The sequence below is a fragment of the Podarcis gaigeae genome, assembly GCF_964106915.1.
Source record: "Podarcis gaigeae genome assembly, chromosome: 15".
NCBI classification, from domain to species: Eukaryota; Metazoa; Chordata; class Lepidosauria; order Squamata; family Lacertidae; genus Podarcis; species Podarcis gaigeae.
In genome coordinates, this window is record NC_139692.1 from 38,320,512 (window position 1) to 38,343,895 (window position 23,384).

Here is a 23,384-nt window from a genome sequence, read left to right on the forward strand (position 1 = left end):
CCAACCGCCACGATCTCCAACTGTTGCTGCTTGACAGGCACAAGAGTCTGCTTTCTCACCCTGTGCAACAGCTGCTAGAGCCCAGCAAATGCTGGAGCATCCTGTCCAACTTCACCTATGTGGCAGGTTGCCCCACCAGCAATCTTGTTCCATTGGTGGACCAATTCATCCTTGCTAGAAGGAGAAATCACAGAGAGAGGGGTATCCAAAACACCAGGCAAAGATGCAGCCAGTTAACTTGGCTAGGACTAGGTTAAACCGGGGGGAAACGCAGGGGTACGTATACCCCTAAACATTTTGTGAATCTTTGTACTTTTGTCCATATACTGTATTTGAACTATAAAGTGGTGATTTTCTTGAGTCAAAATGGGAGTACCCCTAAACGTTTTTTCAAGGAAAAAAACACCATTGTGCTTTCTTATAGGGGTTCTCCTAACCCAGGCACAGGCAAACGTGGCCCTTCAGATGTTTTGGGACTACAATTCCCAGCATCCCTGAACACTGGTCCTGTTAGCTAGGGATGATGGGAGTTGTAGTCCCAAAACATCGGGAGGGCCGAGTTTGCCTATGCCTGTCCTAACCACTCTGGTTGCTGTTGTTTTGATTATGTATTTTGTAGTTTTATATTCTAATTTTATCCTTGGAACTGCCCTGAGACCTGTAGGTATAGAGCAGTACATAAATGCAATAAATACTACTACTAATAATGATAATAATAATAAAGTAGCCCAGAGTTGATGGGGAAACCCAGTCGGATGGGCAGGGTACAAATGATAATGATAATGATAATAATTTACTATTACAGTTTCCAGGATTCTTTGGTGGAATCCCTGACTGTCTAAAGCAGTATGATCCTGCTTTAGATGTGTGGTGCAGATGTGACCCTAGAAGCCTGGTGGCAGATCACACCACAACTGAGAGGTAGACAGAAATCCCCATTTCCTCTCCCAACACGTAAATCATAAGCCTGCAGATTGGGGCACTGTGGGTTTTTCATTAATTTCCTACGTAAAGCACCAAGTCCTTGGCATTTTAAAGAAAACATTAGCGAGTGACGACGACACTAGGGGCCCCTCAGGCCCACGCTGATTTGTTGGCATAAGCAGATCATCATTTGGGGGAGGGGAAAGAATAGGGATTATAAATATTGATGAGGCAATTACCTTCAATTAGCACTGGCTGGCTGGCACCCCTTAGGAATCTACTTGGAACGATGCCCGCTTCCTGCTTGTTGACTGCTTTCCGCTCAAGCTGGAGTGTGAAGGCCCATTCTTCAGACACAGCGGCACTGAAACAGAGAATATCCTTTTTAAAAAGTGGAGGTTCCAAGGATTGGGGACCTGGGACATTCGGCATGTGTTCTGCCACTGAAGCTACGGCCTGTCCTGATGTGTGCTGGAAGCACTGTGCAAATAAGTTAACGGCAGTAACAATACGATTGCACACGCATCTAAACATGGAACATTTCCAGAATATGGATTGTGCAGCATCCTTTCGGGCAATGAAACAAGGCAATGCTTCACATGAGGAGCTTTAGATTTCTGGGTCTTTTCTCAAGATCCCGCACAACCCTCTGATATACAATGGGACAAAAATGGGCTTAACATCAAGCCATAAATGCACCCATAAAATGAGCAAACCCACTGCCAGGTGTTGGGGTGAGGGATCGTTAAACGCCGACCAGAAAAACACAAAACTGATTCCTATTTCTGCACATTAAAGCTATTTCTGCACACGAAGACGTCACAAACGGTGTTGGTTTCTCATCGCCCCTCAGTTATTCACCACCTCCTCAAATATTAATGTTTGCAGACTGTCAGCGTTCGATATGTGCCAGGAAAACCGGTTCCCCAGAGTTGGAAACCAGCGCTGTGTCCCTATCCTTGGTCTGCTTGTGGTAACTGGGACTAGGCCTCAGTTCTTGTGATTAAAGGGGCCGCCTCATGGAGCAAAAAATATTTGTGAGGCCTGCCTGGTGTTTTTACATGAGTAGAATGTGTCCTTTTATTTAAAATACATCCCTGGATTATTTGCGGGGCATAGGAATTCGCTCATTTCCCCCCTCCAAAAAAATATAGTCCGGCCCCCCACAAGGTCTGAGGAACAGTGGACCGGCCCCCTGCTGAAAAAGTTTGCTGACCCCTGGTGAAGAGCGTCCTCTGAGGCCAGGGCTTTATAGGGGCTGGTGGCCTGGGATTGGCCCTCAAGAGTCAGCTGACAGAGTGTCCAGGCAGGCTGGTACTGAAGCCTAGATGGCGCCCTCGATGCCCAAATACAGTGGTACCTTGGTTTACAACCATAATCTGTTCTGGAGGTCCATTTGTAAACCAAAACAGAATGTAACCCAAGGTGCGCTTTTGCCAATGGGGCCTCCCAAAAAATTTTTTTCGTAATCCAAAAAAAATGGGTTGTAATAATAATAAAAAAGGTTGCAAACCGGGACACGCACTTCCGGGTTTGATGTGCTTGTAATCCAAAACGTATGCAAACCAAGACATATGTAAACCAAGGTACCGCTGTAATGGAAATGATGCTGCTAAGTTAGCTGAGCATTGACGACCAGGTAACTCTTGGTTCAGAGGACCACCCTCAGCACCATAGAATGACACATTTTGCACGGTTGTAGCTGAGGTCCTTAGAGCACAAATTTAAACAACCTGGTGGAGGTGGAGGACTGGGAAGCAATATGAATATCAGTTGCTGGGAATTACAGGCAAGGAAAGTGCTATTGCGCTCAAATTATGCTTGCGGGCTTCCCACTGGGGGAAATATTTGGTGACTGTGAGAATACGATGATGGACTAGATGAGGCATTGGCTTGATCTTATGTTCTTATAACTCCCATTGGAAGAATGGGTCAATAATTTGGTTGTCAGCAACTACTGAACCCCCCCCCCCCACAACACACACACACACACACCCCTTCTTAATTTTGTGCATGAAAGATGCAGCCAACCCAGACTCGGAGCCTGCAGCCCTATATTCAGCCCGTCAAGAGTAATCTCTGTTCTCCATTTTTACTGGATAAATATCTTAATCTAAAACCATCTTGGCTAAAGAAAACAGCTTGTCATAAGGGGAACATTTAAGAAAAATCTTCAAGGGGTGAGGAAGAAACATTTGTGCCTTTTCTTGGTGCATTAATGTCACACACACACACACACACACACACACACACACACAGATACTAAATGACTTCATCTCTGACCTTACATTGTATATATGTTTTAGAAATACACAGGAAAGCAATCCCAGATTATCCCGATGCACCAAAAAGGGATTAACACACATACACAAAATCAATAGCGGGTTAAGAATAAATGGATGGAATCTATTCTGAATTCCTGCCAACTATCAACTTTATTGCTTTAAAGTTAAGTGCCTAGTCCTCCTGGTTATGAGGACTGTATGACGTTTTGGCACTGCACCGTGCTCTGATAGATGCTGTTTTTAATTGTATCTTTATAGCTTCCTTTATTTCTTATATTGTATTACAATTTGCATTTCACACATTTCAAATTGAAATAGAATAAAATACAGTTCAAGAAATAAAAGCAGCAATGCAAATACAAAAACCAATATATTGAAGGTGGGCTTGGCAGAGACTACCTCAATAAAGCTTGCAAACCACTGGCGGTCCACAGAGCTGTTCAAAAATCCCTGATCTATAGGAGCTGTGAGACTCCTGGCTGTTCTGCTGCAACACTGATTGAAAACAACCACCTCCTTTTCTGCAGAAGGTCCTGGTGTTTTGTGAGAGAGCCTCCAAACCCTATCTGGGTGGCTTTTCCTTCCTTCATATTTGGGCTACTGCCCCAACTCTGGCTGCTTTTAGTACCTGCAGGTGTAGGAAAGCCTTGGTTTCCCCAGTGTTGCTAACCAACAACTCCCTTCATGCTTGCCCACTGCCCATGCTTGCAGGGGCTGATGGGAGTTGTAGTTCAGCAACATCTGGCAGGCCAAAGGTTCGTCACAGCTGCCCTACAGTAGGGCTGCCTTACATCTGGGTTTCCCCAGACATATCCAGGATTCGTCCATTGAAAAAAGCATCCGGGCGGAATTCCCGATATTGCTAAAGCTGTCCAGGAAAACCTGGATGTATAGCAACCCATGCCAAAAGTTTTGTTTTTTTGTCCAGTTTCCTTAAAAAAATAGGTCAAAAACTTCATTTTGGAGGGAGATTTTGCAAAATATTTTATTATAATTATCTGAGCTCAACAACTTTGCCAAAAAACCCAACAACTTTTGTGTCCAGATTTTCACTTTTTAAAATATGGCAACCCTAGTCTACAGCTAAGTGAAAAGAAAGATGTTTTGCCTCTGGGAACCTTGTATTGACCATGAGTCAGACCATTGGGTCCATAAAGCTCAGTACTGCCTACACGGACTGGCAGCAGCTCCTGGGGATTTCAGATGTGGGTTCTTTCTTAGTCTTACCTGGAGATAAAGGGCATTGAACTTGGGACCTTCTGCATGCAAGGGGGAAGCTCTTCCTCTGAGCTATGACCTTTAGTGCTCCCGTTCTTCCATCATGCATTGACACACACACTCCCAAAAATAAAACAACAAGATTCCGCAATATTGCAAGTATGTGGTTTGGAAGAAAATGCAAATGGTGTGCCCTACCGACAAGGACCTGGGAGAGCAGGGTTCGAATCCCCACACTGCCATGAAGCTGGTGGTATATAAGTGCAATAAATAAATAAATAAAATGCAGAATACGAGTTTTACAGAATTACAGATTTTAAGAATATGGTTGGGAATAGGATTCTACCAAACTTCCTATGGCAAAAATCACGGCATATCATCTAGCAGGAGCTATCTTTTTCATGACCTGTGATTAGATAGCCATCGCCCCGTTTGCCTCACAGAAGAGGACACGCAAATATTTAAAGGTGATCTTCTAAATAAGCCGTTGAGGGTTGTGGAATGGAGTATTCAGGCTTTTCTACCACACCTGATAATGAGTTCTGTGTAACACAAACGCCTACATCCTGCTCCCTCCGCTGAACAAATAAATAAAGTCAATAAAAGGGGATCATCTTACCTAGAGTGCATTGCATGTGCCCATAAGGGCGAGTGGGAATCCCTGCATTTCTCAGATGGAGGAGGCTAGGTCATTGACTAAGCCATATGCAAATGAGGCAGAGGAGATTAAAAAGGGAATCATACCAGCTGTCTGCAAAAGAACCATTAATTAAAGGGGCAGCGCTGATACATGCTTGAATTAAAGCTCTGAAGACAGCAGAAGGGATATATTCCAGGTTCATTGCAGAAAATGGGGCACTGCTCCACCAACCTCATTCTGCCCTCAACCACCAACACCTGCCTGCCTCGGTAATTGCAACCAGTCCAGGTGCTGCCACTGCCTGTCAGTTTCCATCTTACCCACTTAAACTTAGCAGGGAGGAGATGAGGAGAGAAAATTCAGTGGCTCTGCCTGCCATTAGCTCTGTCTCCACCTACTGCTTGGGCTCCCTGCCTTTTGACCCACCAGTCCCAATGGGCACTAGGAATGCGGGGGGGGGGGGGGGAGATTAAATTCAGTTTGCATTTAAAGGCAAACATACCTAATTCATGCTTTCCAAAACACTATGCAAACCAAAACACAGGCATCTTCCAAATTTGCACTTCTCTAAACGTGGCAATGCAGTTCTCCAGCCAAGTAATGTGTGCAAAAATGCATGTACTGAGTAAAGTGTATATAAAAATACGTAATCCGTGAAAATAATGTGTCCAAAAAATATTGTATCATGGGGAACTGCTTTGCAAAAAATAAAATTAGGCAAAACTGCAGGTAAATGTGTGCATTAGGTGAAATTCACACTAAAATGCTGATTTATTTATTTTTAAAGGCCTTCTGAAAACTAATCACAAATTATGTGGAAATGTGGAGAACTGAATGTAAGAATGGAAAAAAACTGAGTATCTGAGAGAAACCAAAATTGACAGATTAGCCCATTCCCAGTGTTCAGAATAACATTCGTCATAAAATACTACCTACTGTGTAGCATAGTGGTGGCCAAACTTGGTCCTCCAGCTGTTTTTAGACTACAACTCCCATCATCCCTAGCTTCTCACTCCAAGGGGTGGCTGTGATTAGACTGGACACTTTTGCAATACACCCAACTGTAAGGAACACGTAACAGATTGTACAGCTGACCCGAAGACCTACCTTCTCTGATCACACAGGACAAACAGTGGGCTAGGCTTCTTATCGAGCCCACACCAGATACCAAATGGCAGAACCAAGAGCGATGGCTGCCTCTCCAACCTCAGCTGCTGGATCTGGTCTTCTTAAGAGCACTTTCAAGATAAGAGAACACCTGGTCTCCAAACTAGGTAAACAGACAGCTGCTAGGAAACCAGTGTGATGAAAGAGAATTCCACCAGATTCCTCTGAGCCACTCCTCCAGGATTATAGCTCACCTTTCTTCCATGGATCTCCATGACCCCATCTTATACTCACAACAACCCTGTGAGGAAATTTTAGACTAAATCCCAAGGCCAGCTTCATGTTTGAGTGGGGATTTGAACGCTGGTCTCCTAGGTTCTTATCCAACCATTACACCCCACTATACTGGTGTTTATTGGTCGAAACCTCTGACTTTTGCTGGAATATAGTCTGCTCAGCTGGGGGAAAGAGCCACTGTTAGAGACGAGTTACAGCTGTCTTAGAGGAGGTAAAGAACACTGCAAGAATTTGAATGGAAAATAGCGAGTCTCCTAAACCACCTTCCATATTTCTTTGGAGGTGCTCCCAAACCCTCCACAACAGATCCTTGCAGGATCCTAAAACCTGCGCTGCCTTGCAGGATACCTTCAGGAGATGAAAAGGCTAAGGAGTAAGCTAGGGTCGCCATATTTCAAACAGTGAAAATCCAGACAGAAAAGATTCACGGAGAACAAAACTATCAATGGCTTCCAGCCATGACAGATAGTTTCTGCCTCAGAGGCAGTGTGCCCAGTATGCGTCTGAATGCAAGTTGCGGGAGCCGAAGGAGCGGAGAGTGCTGTTGCGCTCAAATGCTTCCTGTGGGCTTCCCCTAGGCGCCTCTACTTGGGCACTGTGAGAACAGGATGCTGGACTCGAGGTAGCCACGGGCCTCATCCAGCAAGACTCGCTGTGTTTGAATTTGCCTGAAAAAACAGCTAGCTTTGGGAAATGATGAGGAATTGTTAAACACGCACACACCACAATCCTGCATGTGGGCATGATCATAGTACAGTGGTACCTCTCTTTACAAACTTAATTCATTCCGGAGGTCTGTTCTTTAGCCGATAGCGTTCTTAAACCAAGGCGCGCTTTCGCTAATGAGGGCTCCCGCCGCCAGTGCCCTTTGCCCGTTCAGATTCCATTCATCTTCCAGGGCAAAGTTTGCTAGCCGGATCACCTACTTCCGGTTTTGCAGAGTTCGTTCCCCAAATCGTTCATTAACAGGACTGTTCTTAGACAGAGGTACCACTGTATATGGGACGCGGGTGGCGCTGTGGGTTAAACCACAGAGCCTAGGACTTGCCGATTGGAAGGTTGGTGGTTCGAATCCCCGTGACGGGGTGAGCTCCCGTTGCTCGGTCCCTGTGCCTGCCACCTAGCAGTTCAAAAGCACATCAAAGTACAAGTAGATAAATAGGTGCCACTCCAGCGGGAAGGTAAACGGCGTTTCCGTGCGCTGCTCTGGTTCGCCAGAAGCGGCTTAGTCATGCTGGCCACATGACCCGGAAGCTGTACACCGGCTCCCTCGGCCAATAAAGCGAGATGAGCGCCGCAACCCCAGAGTCAGTCACGACTGGACCTAATGGTCAGGGGTCCCTTTACCTTTACCTTACCGCTGTATATAGAACATTCAGAAATGCAGGGTTTAATATCTGCAAGGCAATAGGGGCAGGGGGAGTAGTGGTCAGCTTCACATATTCTTAACCACCCGAGGGCCCAGGAGTGGAATGAGAATGAAAATCTTGAAAGAATGCCCTTTTGCTTGTCTCATCCATCCCTGTTTGCTTTCTCCTGTTGCCACCAACAACCCCATTAAGACTCATTCTTCCCTGCATTCCAAAAAGCTTTCTGTGTTCTTTTACACCATGTAGCAAAGTACCATGAGGTTTCACAAAACAGTCACCAGTTTTGTTTTGTTTATTTTGTTTGCACGTTACCAAGCAGGAAGTGGCCCAAAGCATTTTAATGCCTGAGATGGAAATGAAAGGCTGGCTTACACCGAGTCAGAACATTGGTCCATCTAGCTCAGTACTGTCTACACAGACTGGCAGCAGCTTTCTAAGGTTTTCAGAACGGGGACATTCCCCAGTCCTAATTGGAGATGCCAAGGATTGAACCTGGGACCTTCTGCAGGCAAAGCAGATGCTCCACCCCTGAACTACAGGGGAATGATGGACCAGATGGTGTTCCCGTTCCATGTATGGAAGCTGACTGTACTGGCAACTGAATCTTACTTCAACACTGGTAATGGGACAGCATCCACCACCACAATGGTGACTGCAGCTGTAGGGAACCTTCAGATGCTACTGAACTCCCTTCAACCCCAGCTATCATGGCCAATAGCTAAGGATGCTGGGAATTGTAATTCAGCAATATCTGAAGGGCCAAAGGTCCCCCACATCTCACCTAAGGGTAGGGCCAGCCCCATTTAGCAACTGTTCTTCCAAATCAATCCCCAACAGCTGCTCAAGGATGCTGCTCACTGAAGCTGGGCCAGTACTGGGGACAGACAATTCTGCCCATTTTGGTTTCTCATTCCCCCCCCCCCCAACCTTCAGTTCAGTTCCCCCCATTTTCACATCGCTTTGCGATTAAAGAGTCTGCATAAAAAGCCACATGTCTTCCACCTAATGAAACACAAGCAATTTGCAAGTAATTTCTTCCATGTAAAAGACATCTTCTTACAGCATTTTGCATTAATGCAACAAGCATTTGTGAGCACATCCTTCTCTAATACTTGCTTTTTATATATGCATTTGAGGGGGGGATTGGGGTTGGAGGAGTGCATCACAAAATTCAGAAAAAAGTGGCTGCGTTTCAGTTTGCACATTGGTGTGGCAAGTGAGAAATTGGGTGGGTACACATTAAAATGCAAACAGAACAAATTTCTACCCCATCCCTGGCCTGTACTCAGCTCTTTGAGGCTCTATTACACCTCTAATAAGGAAGTGGTTGGCATGTAGGCAGGACAGAGCCTTCTATTGAGAAAACAGCGATTTCCCGCCATCCAGTGCTCAGTGCAATCTGCTGCTTCTGTTCCACTACAGTTCGGTTTCCACTAAAACCCAGGTTATTCATCTCATTGCTGCGGCTGAAAACTTGTGTAATTAATTACAGTATGTGATGCGGGTGGCGCTGTAGGACACGGGTGGCACTGTGGGTAAAACCTCAGCGCCTAGGACTTACCGATCGCATGGTCGGCGGTTCAAATCCCCGCGGCGGGATGCGCTCCTGTCTTTCGGTCCCAGCGTCTGCCAACCTAGCAGTTCGAAAGCACCCCCGGGTGCAAGTAGATAAATAGGGACCGCTTACTAGCGGGAAGGTAAACGGCGTTCCGTGTGCTGCGCTGGCTCGCCAGATGCAGCTTGTCACGCTGGCCACGTGACCTGGAAGTGTCTGCGGACAACGCTGGCTCCCGGCCTCTTAAGCGAGATGGGCGCACAACCCTAGAGTCTGTCAAGACTGGCCCATACGGGCAGGGGTACCTTTACCTTTATGTGATTAATTAGCTTAAATGAACCTAACTGCAAGGGAAACGTCAAAAACAATGTAGGAAATAATGTGATTTTTAAAGCAAAGTCACATGGAGGGGAATGGTAGAGAATATTTCCGCAACAGATGTAGGGCAGAACAGAGAATGGTGCCTTATCACATCCCCAGTGGTGAGGAGCCTGCGGCCCTCCTAATTTTGCTGGTCTCCAACTCTCACCAACGATAGACTGCTCTGCCTCCTTTCTTTTAGCAAATGTTTTGTGCCGCTGGGGGAAGTGGTAATTCTGTATTGATTTGCTTTGGATGTTTGTATGTGATGCCAATAAAAGGTTTGATGATGATGATGATGATGATGATGAACTCTCACCATCTCTGACACTGGTAGGGAGTGATGGGAACTGTAGTTCATGAACATCTGGGGGGGGGCACAGATTCCTCACTAGTATAGAAGATACTGAGCTAGCATGGACCAGTAGTCTGACTTGGTCCTTAAGAGAGCATCTTATGCAAGAGCACTACAGTGGGTGGGTGCCTTTTATTACAAAGGCAATACCAGCCTTATAAAAATCATTGCGGTAGCCTGGATTGTGCTTTAAGAGAGGAGGGGGACAGACAGAGTTTGCTGCCAGACGGGAGGCAGGAGGGAAGCAACCTGTGGTGCGATTTCGGAAACCTGCCTGGCCAATTGCATCTGTGCCCAGAGTTCCCTTTGAGGCAAGAGAGCGGTGCAGCAGGTACCCAGAGAAAGCAACAAGCTGTCTACCGACAACAGCGCTCACTGCTACGCAAACAGGGAAGCTGTCCCTGCAGGGCTGCCGACTGACAAGGTTGCCATCGAGTGGGATTGCTCAGGCAGTCGTCTCTGGTTCCCCAGGATTTCTTTTTTTAAAAAAGGATACCAGCTGCTGACATGAATTATCTACTCATCCTCCACAGCAGCTGGCCCAGCGCTAGGAGGGTAGGGAGCTTAGGAATGGAAGGGGGAGGGGGAGCGATAGGGTGAGCCAATGTGTTATACATACAGGGCTGAGTATGCTTCTGATGTCCATTCAAAATGCCAACTTTGGCATCAGTGGTTTGGGGGGGAACACACCCCTGGATTTTTATCCCTTTCCTGCACCATGCAAAACTCACACACAGTATGTATACGTTTTGCACTTGGCTGTCTACTACTGCGTATGAAACATGAAAAGCAGCCCACTCCCAGACCCCCAGACGTTTTGGCAAATTCCAAAAATCCACCTGGACAGAAATTTTACCCCTGGAAAAGAGGACCTGCCCTGGAAAAGGAGGACCTATGGCAACCCTAACTTTGAAAACTTGAAGAAGAAAAGTCACTTGATCCAGGGACAGTCCACACATATATCGGCCTGCCTCTTAACGATGAAACACACCATTCATAACGTAAGAATATTATTCACAACTGTGAGCAGGGAGCCAGGGTGGGGTAAGTGAAGACAAGCTGCAACAATTAACTGTAAAGCTTTTCACTGCTCCTGCTCAGGCTGCACAGAAAAAACATTTTGGTTCCTGAAATTCATTCAGATTGGGCAGATAGAATAGAACAGATAGAATTCTACAGAAAGTGGCATTAGTGTGTGAAAACAGTCAAGATTCAATGATTCCCAGGCACGCACCTCCAGATGGTGGAGGTGCCAGGCACCATCCTGTGACCCAGGCATCTTCACTTGGTCGCCAGTGGCCAATAGTCAGGTACAAAGCGCACCTGGCTAATTTCAAACACTGACATCAGGGTTTCCTAGGTTTGCCATACAGGAGAATTCCTGACATGTCCTGATTTCTGGGTGTAAAAATGGTGTCGGGGGAATTTTGCCGAATTGCAAAATGTCAGGGAAAACCCAAAAGCTTAAAAGCTCCAAAAGCTTTGGTTTCCCCAAAAATGCTCAACAACAAAAAAGAAAGAAAGCTAGTCTTGGTCTCTTCCGCTCAATCTGTCAGTGCCTGTCTTCGCATGCAGGTGAAATCCCTCGCAACTCCCTAACTCACTGAGGGCTTCAGACCCACCTGCTGCCCTCACCCGGTTTAGCCAGCCAATCAAAGCAGTTTCCTGGGGGTGCGGCCACTGTCACATGCTGACAACTTCTAGGAGCCACAGGTGAGAGCTGAGTGCAGGATGGGGACCAAAGTTTTCAAGTTTGATCAGCAGTGAAACGTTTTGCCTGCTGCCTTCTGCACTGTTAAATTTTCTCTGTTAAAAACGCAGGAGCAGGTCAGGTTACATTTTTGCTGATCAGTTGGCTACCCTGCCAGTGAGTTCTTAGATCAGGGTTTCCCAAACGTGGACCTCCAGCTGTTTTCGGACTACAGTTCCCATCATCCCTGAACACTGGTCCTGCAACTAGGGATGATGGGAGTTGTAGTCCAAAATAGCTGGAGAACCAAGTTTGGTCTACACTGTCTGGCAGCAGCTCTTCAAAGAACATTCCCATCTGTACCAGGAGATGTCAGGATTGGACCTGGGACCTTCTGCATGCAAAGCAGGTGCTCTTCCACTGAGCAGTGTGAAGGAAGGGTGTACTCTACAGGACTTCTAGCCAATCAGATGATCAGGACAAGGGCCAATCAGAGCCTGAGAAAGGGTTTAGCCACTCCATAGCTGCATTCCCCATGCGCCTCTGTATGAGTGGGAAGGCCAAAAAGTCCGCATCGGAATAAGGCAGCCTGGCAGCCCCCAGGTCTCATCTGCCTCAGTCAGCATGTTGGCAAAAGCGAGAATGATTGAGCCATCAGCAACCTAAGAGGCAGTCCAGTTTTTGCCTTTGGCTGAGGCAGGTCAAACATGCTGTTTGCAACAGCTGCATGCTGGAACTTGCTTGCTTGCAGCTGGAATAATGAGGCAGGCCTGTTTTCCATGAAACGAAGGTGAATTCTACAGCCTGGCAGGGATCAGGCCAAAGAAGCAAGCCATTTTCATGGTTCAGGGTGTGCAGAGTGCTGTACCATCCCCACCATCGCTCAGTGTTTGTGTTCTGAGTCCCATCACTTAGAATAAAAATCCAATAAAATACAAAGACAGGAAACAAACAGAAATATTGCAGCGGAGCAACAGAGTGAAAACTCAAGGAAGCACAGCAACACAATGACACTTGCTTCAGCTCTGTTTAAAAAATAAATAAATGCTACTTTAGGAGGCCTGAGAAACCTGTAGCTCTCCTAAGACGCTGCAGGACTACAACTCTCCTCATCCCTGATCATTGACAATTGCTGGCTGGAGCTTATGGGAGTTGGAGTTTAAGCTGGTAAAGGTAAAGGGACCCCTGACCCTTAGGTCCAGTCGTGGCTGACTCTGGGGTTGCGGCGCTCATCTCGCTTTACTGGCCGATGGAACAGGGATACAGCTTCCGGGTCATGTAGCCAGCATGACTAAGCCGCTTCTGGCGAAGCAGAGCAGTGCACGGAAACGCCTTTTACCTTCCCACCAGAGTGGTACCTATTTATCTACTTGCACTTTTACGTGCTTTCAAACTGCTAGGTTGGCAGGAACAGGGACTGAGCAACGGGAGCTCACCCCATTGCGGGGATTCGAACCGCCAACCTTCTGATCGAGAAGTCCTAGGCTCTGTGGTTTAACCTACAGCGTCACCCTAAAAGTATCATTCTCTCACCCTCCTGTCATCCAGGGCCTACGGAGAAAAGTCCTGGATGATGATCCAAGCAGAAGGTATAGGGAAAGACAGAAGCTAAACTACCTCACAGGGTTGTTGTGAGGATAAGATGGGAACAGGAAGAGTCATGAACGCCAGCACGAGCTCCTTGGAAGAAAGGAGGAATATAGGTGCAGTTTTCAAGCAAGTAAATGAATAAAAATTCAACCCAGGTGCCTCCAAGAGCATATGAAAAGCCCTGCTAAGCTTTTATGTTCACTGAGTGAATTAATGTAGGGGCAAGATTCAAATTCGCCTTCTCCTGATTTGTACTTCAGTTTCTTGGCTATACAACAGTGACAGCAACGAAAACAACAACAAGAACCACTTGATCGTTAAGTAAGTACCCAGACGGGCTTACAAAAATGAGACATATGTTAAATAATACATCATACAATAGGACAAAAAAACAAACAAAATTAAAATACCATGAGAAGCCACAGCTAAATCATTACACTATTCTAACTCTACGACACACACACGCACAGCTGTCCTAATTACAGGATGAATTAAGAGTGACTCACACACAACCTAATCAACTGCCAGGCCCATTGCAAAGCTACCCAGAGAAATATTTATTTCTGCAGAACATAACTCGATTTCCTGCTTCCCTCCCACCTACTGCGGAAACTTCGTAGTAAGATTTTGGCCTGGATTATTTTTTTTAATAGGAAAAACATGTAGTCCAACTCTTCCTCCTCACTAAAAGTAATGCAGGTCTGTGCCCCACCGCTTCTTTGTAAGCAATGGGGATTCCAGAACATTAAAATATTTGTGCTGAGCTATTACCGCAGCAAAGCCAGTTGTGTTGGCCATTTTTAAAAAATGCATAGCTAAACAGCTCCAGCTGTTTTAGGACTACACTTCCCATCATCCCTGACCACTGGTCCTGTTAGCTAGGGATGATGGGAGTTGTAGTCCCAAAACAGCTGGAGGGTGAAGTTTGGCCATCACTGTGCTAGGTGGTTATGAGAGTGCTCTGCAATATCCTTACAGACACCACTGTGACCTCGGGTGATTGACAGGAGGGCAGCCCCGCCTACCTGACAAACTTGGTCCGCAAGGAATGCGAAATTTAACAATCTGGAGAGATTTCCTCATCAACTTGCCACCTCATCTCTTCAACTGGAGGGGCCAGGAATAAAAGCTAGGACTTTCTGCAAGTACTGCACATGCTCTGCCACAGAATTATGGCTCCTCCCCAGGGACACATGTTGATACAATTGAATGGCCTTGATTTCACTCCTGGCCAGCCTCTCAAACCAGCTTATGCCATTGCACCCATTTCACAGACTAATAACACCCATGTCTTGCATTTCCAGTTTGAATTCAACCAAAGACAAACTCATCAATGAGCCCTATGTGTTTTCTTATCTGCCTTGGTAGTTCAGTTGGTATGGCATGAGACAATTAATCATAGGGTTGTGGGTTTGAGACACATGTTGGGCAAAAGATTCCTGCATTGCAAGGGGCTGAACCAGATGACCCTTCTGGTCCCTTCCAGCTCCAGAAGTCTATCATTTTATAATGCATGCTGAAATCTGAACTACTATGGCTTTATTAAATTGCATCAATTGTTTTGATGAATTGGTTGTTCTTTGCTTTATATGCTACTGTGTTTGATATGATCGTGATTGCAATTATTGTTCTTTTTTACCGCTATTGTGATTATTGTGAGCAACTTTGAGCACAACATTCATGCTAAATCAAACTCCACCCTGCAACTTTTGCTAGGAAGAGAAGAGGAAAAGTTGTGTGAATGTTAATTCTGGACTCAACTATTGCCTCTTACTTCAGCTCCAGCACGCAATGTATAACCTCCTTGCCTATTAGAACAAGCTTGGAAAAATTAGAACCCATGTATTATTATCTACTTATTTAATGGACTGCAATTCTGCCATTTGCGAATGACAACTGGAAACATTCCCACCTGGAATCACAGAATTTTAGAGTCAGAAGGTGTGACAAACTCCCAAGGCGACAGGACTGAGAATATGAAATCTATCCTTCGTCACTCCCTGTATAAATCAAGTGTGAATGCAAACACTAAGAATCTGCAGCGAGGAGTTCCCAAGGCAATTTATTTCCAGTTCTGGGAATAAATTAAAGCTGAGACACACTGGAAACGATACCGTAATTTATTTTAACAGACACTTTCAATGGTTTCACTAATAAAAGCACAACACTTAGGATCAATCATAAACACTGTTACCAGCTTAAAAGAGAAATTTACTTACAAGTCTCTTCAACGAAACCAGGAAATCTAGTGCTCTCTAGAATGGCTATCTGCTCTACCCTGCCTCTAAAAAACAAAGTCTAGCCACTTTCTAGAACCTTTCCCTCGCCTGAGGAATTTGCCATGTCTATCCTACCAACTTTGCAATCCAGGCCCTATCTTGCAGCTAAACTATAAAATCAAACTTTTCCGACCTCTCTCCCTCCTGATTGGATGCTTCCCATCCCAGCCATGATTGGCTAAGGGTCTCCAGGCAGCTGACCCAATGTTCTGTACAGTGTTAGAAATTAGCCAGGCACCAGGTGTGTTTTACGACTGGTGTGGGTCCAATTACGACCACATAGAGATCTCTGGATGTCCAGCTGCCATCTCCCTCTGGCTGGCATCTCTAGCTTTCTTAAATAAAGAAGCCCTTCTGCTTAACTGCTTATTATCCCACCTTTTTCCCCAAGGCGTGTGTGGCCCATCCCCACCCCCTCAGATAATTACTACAATGACTCTGTGAGGTAGGTTCAGAAGCTGTGACTGACTCCAAGGTCACCCCAGTGGGGATTTGAACCCTGATCTCCCAGGTCGTAGTCCAACACTCTAACTGCTGCACCATACTGCCTTCCTACAGCACTTCCAATTCAGTAGGTGGGTGGCAGACAGTGATTCCCTGAGCTATTCCCTGCCCTCCACCTCCTTTTTGGGAACCATGGACAAACTTCCAGAAGAGGAGGTCAAGGTTAAGTTTTTCTTCTGTTTTTTGGACTTGTTTCTGGACTCTCGCCATAGCAGAACTAAAAACCGCCCGCCAGCATGGGGTGCAAAACCGGGACATTCGGGATTGGAAGGAGAAGAAGGGGCATCATCTGCCAATTCGGGCTGTCCCGAATAATTTGGGACACTTGCGGGGTCTGTTGTAAAGGTGGGCACAACGAGACATCTGTTTAATTTGGCTTACCTAGCAAAGGTTCAGGTTAAGGGAAGGAATGTAGATTCCCCAGAGAACACCAGGGCTTTCAAAATTCCCTAGGCTAGGGATGGGCCCTCCAAATGTTGATTCTGTTCCAACCAGCATGGCCAGTAGTCAGAGTAGTCAGAATTGGCGGGGGTTATAATCCAGCAACCTCTGGAGGGCAACAGGTTCCCTGCCCTAGACCATTCATTCTGCCCCAGCCCTCTTTTAGAATCTGAGCAGCGCAACCAATAGAGGCCTTCCGATTGCTCAGTCCCTCTGTGACAGCCCAGCAGCCCAACCAATCATTGTTAAGAGGTCTCAACAACACCATTGCCACCCCGAAAGTCCTTTGCTGAATGCACAAAGGCTATCTTGAAAGGCTATCCGCAAGCCTCAACAACAAAGCTTCCGCTTCCGTTACCTATGACAACCCGACTGCGTGCTTAGCTAATTAGATTTTAAATTAAAAATCTTGCAAGGGAGATTTGAGATGCTGGAAGAACAGAGGATAATAACTCCCCCAACACGGAGCCAGGAAACTAATAGCCAGCCCAGGATTTAGAGGCAGGAGGAGGAGGAAGTCATTTTGTTGCGGTAAATGAAGGAACACCTTTTAATTTATTTTGGATTTAGGACATTAGCTCTTGAGCCATTACAATAAGCATCAGGCGGCAAAGCCGTGCAGCGGAAAAGACTGCAAATACCCAAGAGCAGACGTCCCAGAAATGCACTGATGTGGCCTCAGAGAAATGGCTGTGTCTGTATTTGCTCAACATCATGAGCTTCAGAGGACATAAATGCACCAATTTCAAGAGCTATTTGGACTGCTCCCTAAATTGGTTTTCTTTTACTGAATCCTGCCTGCTGTATCTATATCTTAGTAAATAATTTAATAATAATAATAATAATAATAATTTATTTGCACCCCACCCATCTGACTAGGTTGCCCCCGGCCCCTCGGGGCGGCTTCCAGCATATATAAAAACGTAACAAAACATTAAACCTTAAAAAGCTTCCCTATACAGGGCTGCCTTCAGATGTTTACTAAATGTTATATACCGTATTTTTCACTCTATAAGACGCACCAGACCACAAGATGCACATAGTGTTTGGAGGAGGAAAACAAGAAAAAAAATATTCTGAATCTCAGAAGCCAGAACAGCAAGAGGGATCGCTGCGCTGCTCTTCCTGTTCTGGCTTCTGTGATAGCTGTGCAGCCTGCATTCGCTCCATAAGACGCACACACATTTCCCCTTACTTTTTAGGAGGGAAAAAGTGAGTCTTATAGAGCAAAAAATACAGTAATTCCTTAACATCTGATGGGAGGGCATTCCACAGGCTGGTTGCCACTGCTGAGAAGGCCCTCTGCCTAGTTCCCTGTAGCTTCACTTCTTACAGCGTGGGACTTGCCAGAAGGCCCTTGGTGCTGGATCTCACTGTCCGTACTAAATGATGAGGGTGGAGACGCTCCTTCAGGTATACAGGGCCGAGGCCACTTTAAAGGTCAGCACCAGCACTTTGAATTGTGCTCGGAAATGTACTGGGAGCCAATGTAGGCCTTTCAGGACTGGTGTTATGTGGTCTCGGCAGCCGCTCCCAGTCTAGCTGCCGCATTCTGAATTAATTGTAGTTTCCGAGTCACCTTCAAAGGCAGCCCCACACAGAGCACATTGCAGTAATCCAAGTGGGAGATAACCAGTGCATGTACCACTCTGGCGAGACAGTGCGCAGGGAGAAACAAAGCTGGTAAACAAACACACATGCTCTGGACACAGAATTAACCTGTGATTCAATGGACAGCTGAGAGTCCCAAATGACTCCCAGGCTGCGCACCTGGTCCTTCAGGGGCACAGTTACCCCATTCAGGACCAGGGAGTCCCCCACACCTGCTGGCCCCCTGTCCCCCCAAAACAGTACTTCTGTCTTATCAGGATTCAACCTCAATCCATTAGCCGCCATCCATCCCATTTCTCCACCACTGGATTCTGATAGTTTTCCCATTTAAGAAAACACAACAGGGTTGATTTAGAAAATACCAACCAATAACGCAATGCTTGGCTTCCTCAGTCCTCTGCCCCAACAATCCTCCGAGCACTTTATCACATGCAAGTTTTACTTATGTAATCAGATGTGCTGAGCCCCTCTGAGCCCTGGCTGGTGGTGCTATTGGACTCCAGCTCCCATCAGTCCTAGCCAGCATGCACAATGGTGTTTATCTCGTTCCTTCCCTGGGTAGCATGCAGCCGGGGCATTTTGCACATGGGTTACCACACTGGTGCACCCAGTGGCAATTTTGATTATCCTGCTTACAAAGAGGATTCAGCCGTGGCTTTCATCCCTTACCCTTTAAAGCCCTTCATGGCCTAGGACCCTCGTACCTACAGGACCGCCTCTCCCGGTATGCCAAACGGAGAGCCTCAAGGTCCATAAATAGCAACAACCTAATGGTCCTGGGCCCTAAGGAAGTTAGATTAGCCTCAACCAGAGCCAGGGCCTTTTCAACACTGGCTCCGGCCTGGTGGAACGCTCTGCCTCATGAGACCAGGGCCCTGCAGGATCTGATTTCTTTCCGCAGGGCCTGTAAGACAGAGTTGTTCCGCCTGGCCTTTGGCTTGGAGCCAATTTGATTCCCTCCCCCTCTTTCTTTTTTCTTTTTCCTTTCTCCTCCTGTGATGAGGCTGCATTTTAATACTTTAATGTTTCAATATTTTAATTGTTGTATTTTAATCTTGTTTTTAAGTTGTATTCATTCGACTTGTTTTTATTATTGCTTGTTAGCCGCCCTGAGCTCGGCCTTGGCTGGGGAGGGCGGGGTATAAATAAAAATTATTATTATTATTATTATTACTGCAGTTCTCCTTGGTGTTCAGTGTGATTTAAATATGGGGATGTTGCCACCTAAGAAACACACAGCACATGTTATGCATGCTTACTCAGAAGTACCCCCACTGTCTTACATAGGGTTTACTCTCAGGAAGGTGTACAGAGGATTGCAGCCTCCACTTCAGATCTCCATCAGACAGATGGAACTGGTTGGCCCACTCTTTCACCACTCATTTTAAGTCTTCTTCTGCTCCGTTCAAGGTCTGAACTTGAACTTAAGCCGATCTCCTCTCTATGATTTGCTGAGCTTTCGCAAGGTGCTCCAAGGTTAGACCTAGCAGCTCAGTTCTTGCAAAGCTTGATTCCCGCTTCTCTTTGACGGCATAGTGACCAAACACTTGGTAGCACTCGAGATTAAAGAGACCAAGAAGAAAACAAAATACAAGGAGGTGAGGAAGATTCAGGAAGTGAAGCGGAAGCAGTTTCCACCCACACACAGACACCTCTCCCAGGCCAGTTTTCACCAGCACATCTGGAGGGCTGCAAATCTATATATTACTGCAGTATTAGATGGCATCTGGAAAATGTACTCTTTACATTAGAGGCGAAGAGAAGGTATGTTCTGAGTTGGAAACATTTGCAGACGTTCATCCAAAGCAGAGTTATTGTCAGCCCACAGGAATGTAAAATACTTTATTAACAAAGGGAAATAAACCACATCGTTTTAGAAAACAGACATCTGTGATCCAGGCTGTCAGCAAGCAGTTCCCAAATTAATTCTGATACACTAAGAGACATTGAGGATACAGGGATCAAATTCAGAGGCTAAGTCCATGCATCTGTCCCACTAACTGGCTTCCACAACACACCTCTGGCCCAACCTAGATCTCGAGCTGCTCAAAGATGCTTCAGAGCTGGAACCCAGTTCCAGGCATATTCACTCAGAAGTAAGTCTCCCAGCATTCAGTGGGGCCTGTTCCAAGGAAAGCAAGCACAGGATCATAGCAAACCAACAATAAACTATTAAATGGGCTTGCATGCTGGAAGGCACAGTCCCATTACTTGGGAGGGGGTGGTATTCTAACCTGTGCCAATCATATCACAATAATTATGGGTCTTTTAAAAAGTAACCACACCAAATGCTCTTAAAGCATGCTGTTTCTGGGAAATTTAATTTGGCAATTTAACTCCCAGGGTATCAAAAAAACTTGGCCTTTACATCACCTTTGTGCCTTCCAGATGTTTTCAACTATAACTTCTATCAGCTCTAGCTCAATAGTCAGGGATGATGGGAGTTGTAGCCTAGCGACATCTGAACGTCGCCAGATTGGAAAAATATGCTTTAAACCCTTGATGTTTATCTTTTCTCTTTGCCCCCACCACCTTCCAAAATCTGAAATGCTGCCCTGTGATCAAACCCCACTTTTAAAAGATGCTCATTGGCACCAGTAGGGCAGAATGCAGGTGGTCGCAACTGGGCATGCACCAGTTGCAAAACACGCCGGAGGAATTTTGAACACTGCACAGAAGGACCAAGAGGGTCCTGCTTTGTTGATGGCAACACTCAAATGGGTCTGTAGGCGAAGGTCACCTTTCAGAGACCTATGCAAAACGAGTAATAAAAAATAGGTCAAGATGTTTTACAAGTTTAAAGAACTATTCAGATATTGCTTTATCAATGGGTGAATTTATGCAATTTAGTTAATCAACCAACTAAAATTCATACAATCAGCCAACTACGGTTTCTTTAATTGGGTCACTAATAAACGGGAGCATGTACAGAACACAGGACGAAATATATAGTCTACTAGTAGCCTCATCCCTTGTCTTGCATGTAGTAGTTACAATCAGTGCAATTTTGAAAGGTTCAGTCCACCATCTTGATTCAAAGTGATGTTCAGTTGTATCCAAACACAGGCAAAAACCTGCTCATGGAACTTAGGAATCATCACACAAATTTTGATTATATCTTAAGAGATGTCTGAATGCATAGCTAACAGGCAGCTGTCCAAATACATAGCAGATTTACAGTGCAATCCTATACATGCCTACTTAGAAGTTAAGCCCTGTTGAATTCAAGTGTGTACAGGATTGCAGAGCCTGAATAATTCTATTCCAGGAGGAAAATCGTATTTCGTTTTGTATTAATTTCCCACCTTCATATTTAAACTTTATTCCACGTTTTGGAATTGCATCTGCGTCTAATTAAATATATTCTGCTAAGGTGTCGCACAGAAGAATGCAACATAAAATCACTTCTGTGTGGTAGAATCAAGGTACAAGTAATATCCTTCAGATGCCTGCAACTGAGCCTATCAAATTGCTCCTTCTAAAATCTTTTATCCGCCCAAGTGAGAGAGGTGCTGTGAGAAAGATGAGAGGGTCAAAGTTAATAAACAGAACTTGGAAAACCTGTGGTCTGCCCAATTCTACAAAGAACAGCAATAAGGAAAAGGACATTGATGACATCACCAGCCAATAAACCAATTCATGGTCTCTGCCACCTTCCTTATTTGCAAGTTTCAAAATTCCAAGCAGATTTCAAGCATTTCCCTCCTTTGATGGGCATGTCATCAACAACCATCAATGAAATAAAATCCTGTCACAACAGTTAACAATGAAAACTCCCAGGTAACATCCAAACCATCAAACTGACTTTGATAGAAGAAGGAAGATTCTTCTCAGAAACAAGGTGTCATCCTTCCCCTAGAAAAGCACTTTCTGCATTTATTTCCGTGTGCTGGGAACTGTCTGTGCCATTTTACCTGGCAGACAGTGTGAGCAGCGATGCTTCTGCATCAATTCTCAGGTGGGGAGCAATACTCCAACTGGCCAAGAGTGAGTCAGACAATGAGAACCAAATCTTTTCAATCGTAACAGTGCGGCTCGGAAACTCGGAAACAATCTGACAGTTCAGTCACTTCCAACTTCAGCCCAAGAACCCAATGGAACCTCGAAGACCACCAGTGGATCCCACACAGCAAACTTTCTGCTACCCTTTTTGTCGAATTGCAGCATTTGAGAGACACTAGTGGATGCTTTTACCTGCACAAAGGTAGCCAATTTCCCATGCCACTCAGGCAAATAGCATTTATGTGACAAAGTAGAGACAGATTTCAGAAATGGAACTGCATTGGTGTGTCTCAAAATTGAAGAAACTAATAAACCAGCCATAACTAGGTCCTGTTTATTACAGCTGATAGCCCACCATTCAAGATACAGAACCTCTCATTTTTCTTTAACAAAGCATTGGCTACAACCAGAGTAAAATCAGTTCATCTCACCTCCCACAAGAACTATGTAGCCTTAAACAAGCCATTCTCTCTCAGCCTCAGTTATCCCCTCTGCAAGGTGGAGATAATACCATAGGCACACCTGACAGGGGTGTCACATGGATTACAAGAATACATTATTGGCAGCATCAGAACACTCCAGTTCAATGCAAACACTTATTACTATTACTGTATTTAATTTTTAATTCTTTTAATTGCTTTTTTTAAAACTGCTGCACTCTTCAAAGGTGTTTGCTTTGCTTTTTTATACATGGATGCTTATTTCAACGTTTCAATCGAACTGTTTTATTGTGCATTCTTATTTACACACCATTATATTATTTTGTAATTGGTTTTATACTTGTAAGTTGCTTAAAAGGTGTGTTTGGCAATTAAGCAGTATATATATTCATTCCTGAGAATACTGCGGATTATTACTACTATGATGCTGAACTTGGAAGAAATTTGAGAGAGAAAGTGAAACAAATGTGCAACGATTGTGGAATGGAGATGGGAAAGCAGATTATTTGGGAGAGGGGCTGTGAGAAGAGGAGAGAGGAATAGCAGAAATACAATTCCAGGACCAGTTCCTCCTAAATAATGAGCGTTGGGGAAATAGAGGAGGTCCCAAACCTCTCCAAAGCAGCCTTCCAGCGCCTTATTATGCAAACAAGGAATGCCAAAGAAGTAAACTTTGAAAGGTAGGTGTCAAAACAACAACAAATCAACTCCCAACT

At 45.3% G+C, this 23,384-nt stretch overlaps 1 protein-coding gene across 14 annotated transcripts in view; it reads right to left on the reverse strand.

The window, feature by feature from the left end:
- The window catches only part of CUEDC1 (CUE domain containing 1), a 62,048-nt gene that overhangs the window by 37,280 nt on the left and 1,384 nt on the right, over positions 1 to 23,384 (reverse strand). For 6 of the 14 annotated variants that reach the window (XM_083714743.1, XM_083714748.1, XM_083714747.1 and 3 more), the window contains exon 2: positions 1,164 to 1,288. The gene's annotated coding sequence lies outside the window, so the exon portion shown is untranslated. Of the gene's footprint in view, positions 1 to 1,163; positions 1,289 to 6,174; positions 6,334 to 23,384 lie in introns of those variants that run through there. The other 8 variants (XR_014558344.1, XM_083714746.1, XM_083714741.1 and 5 more) reach the window with 2 other exon arrangements.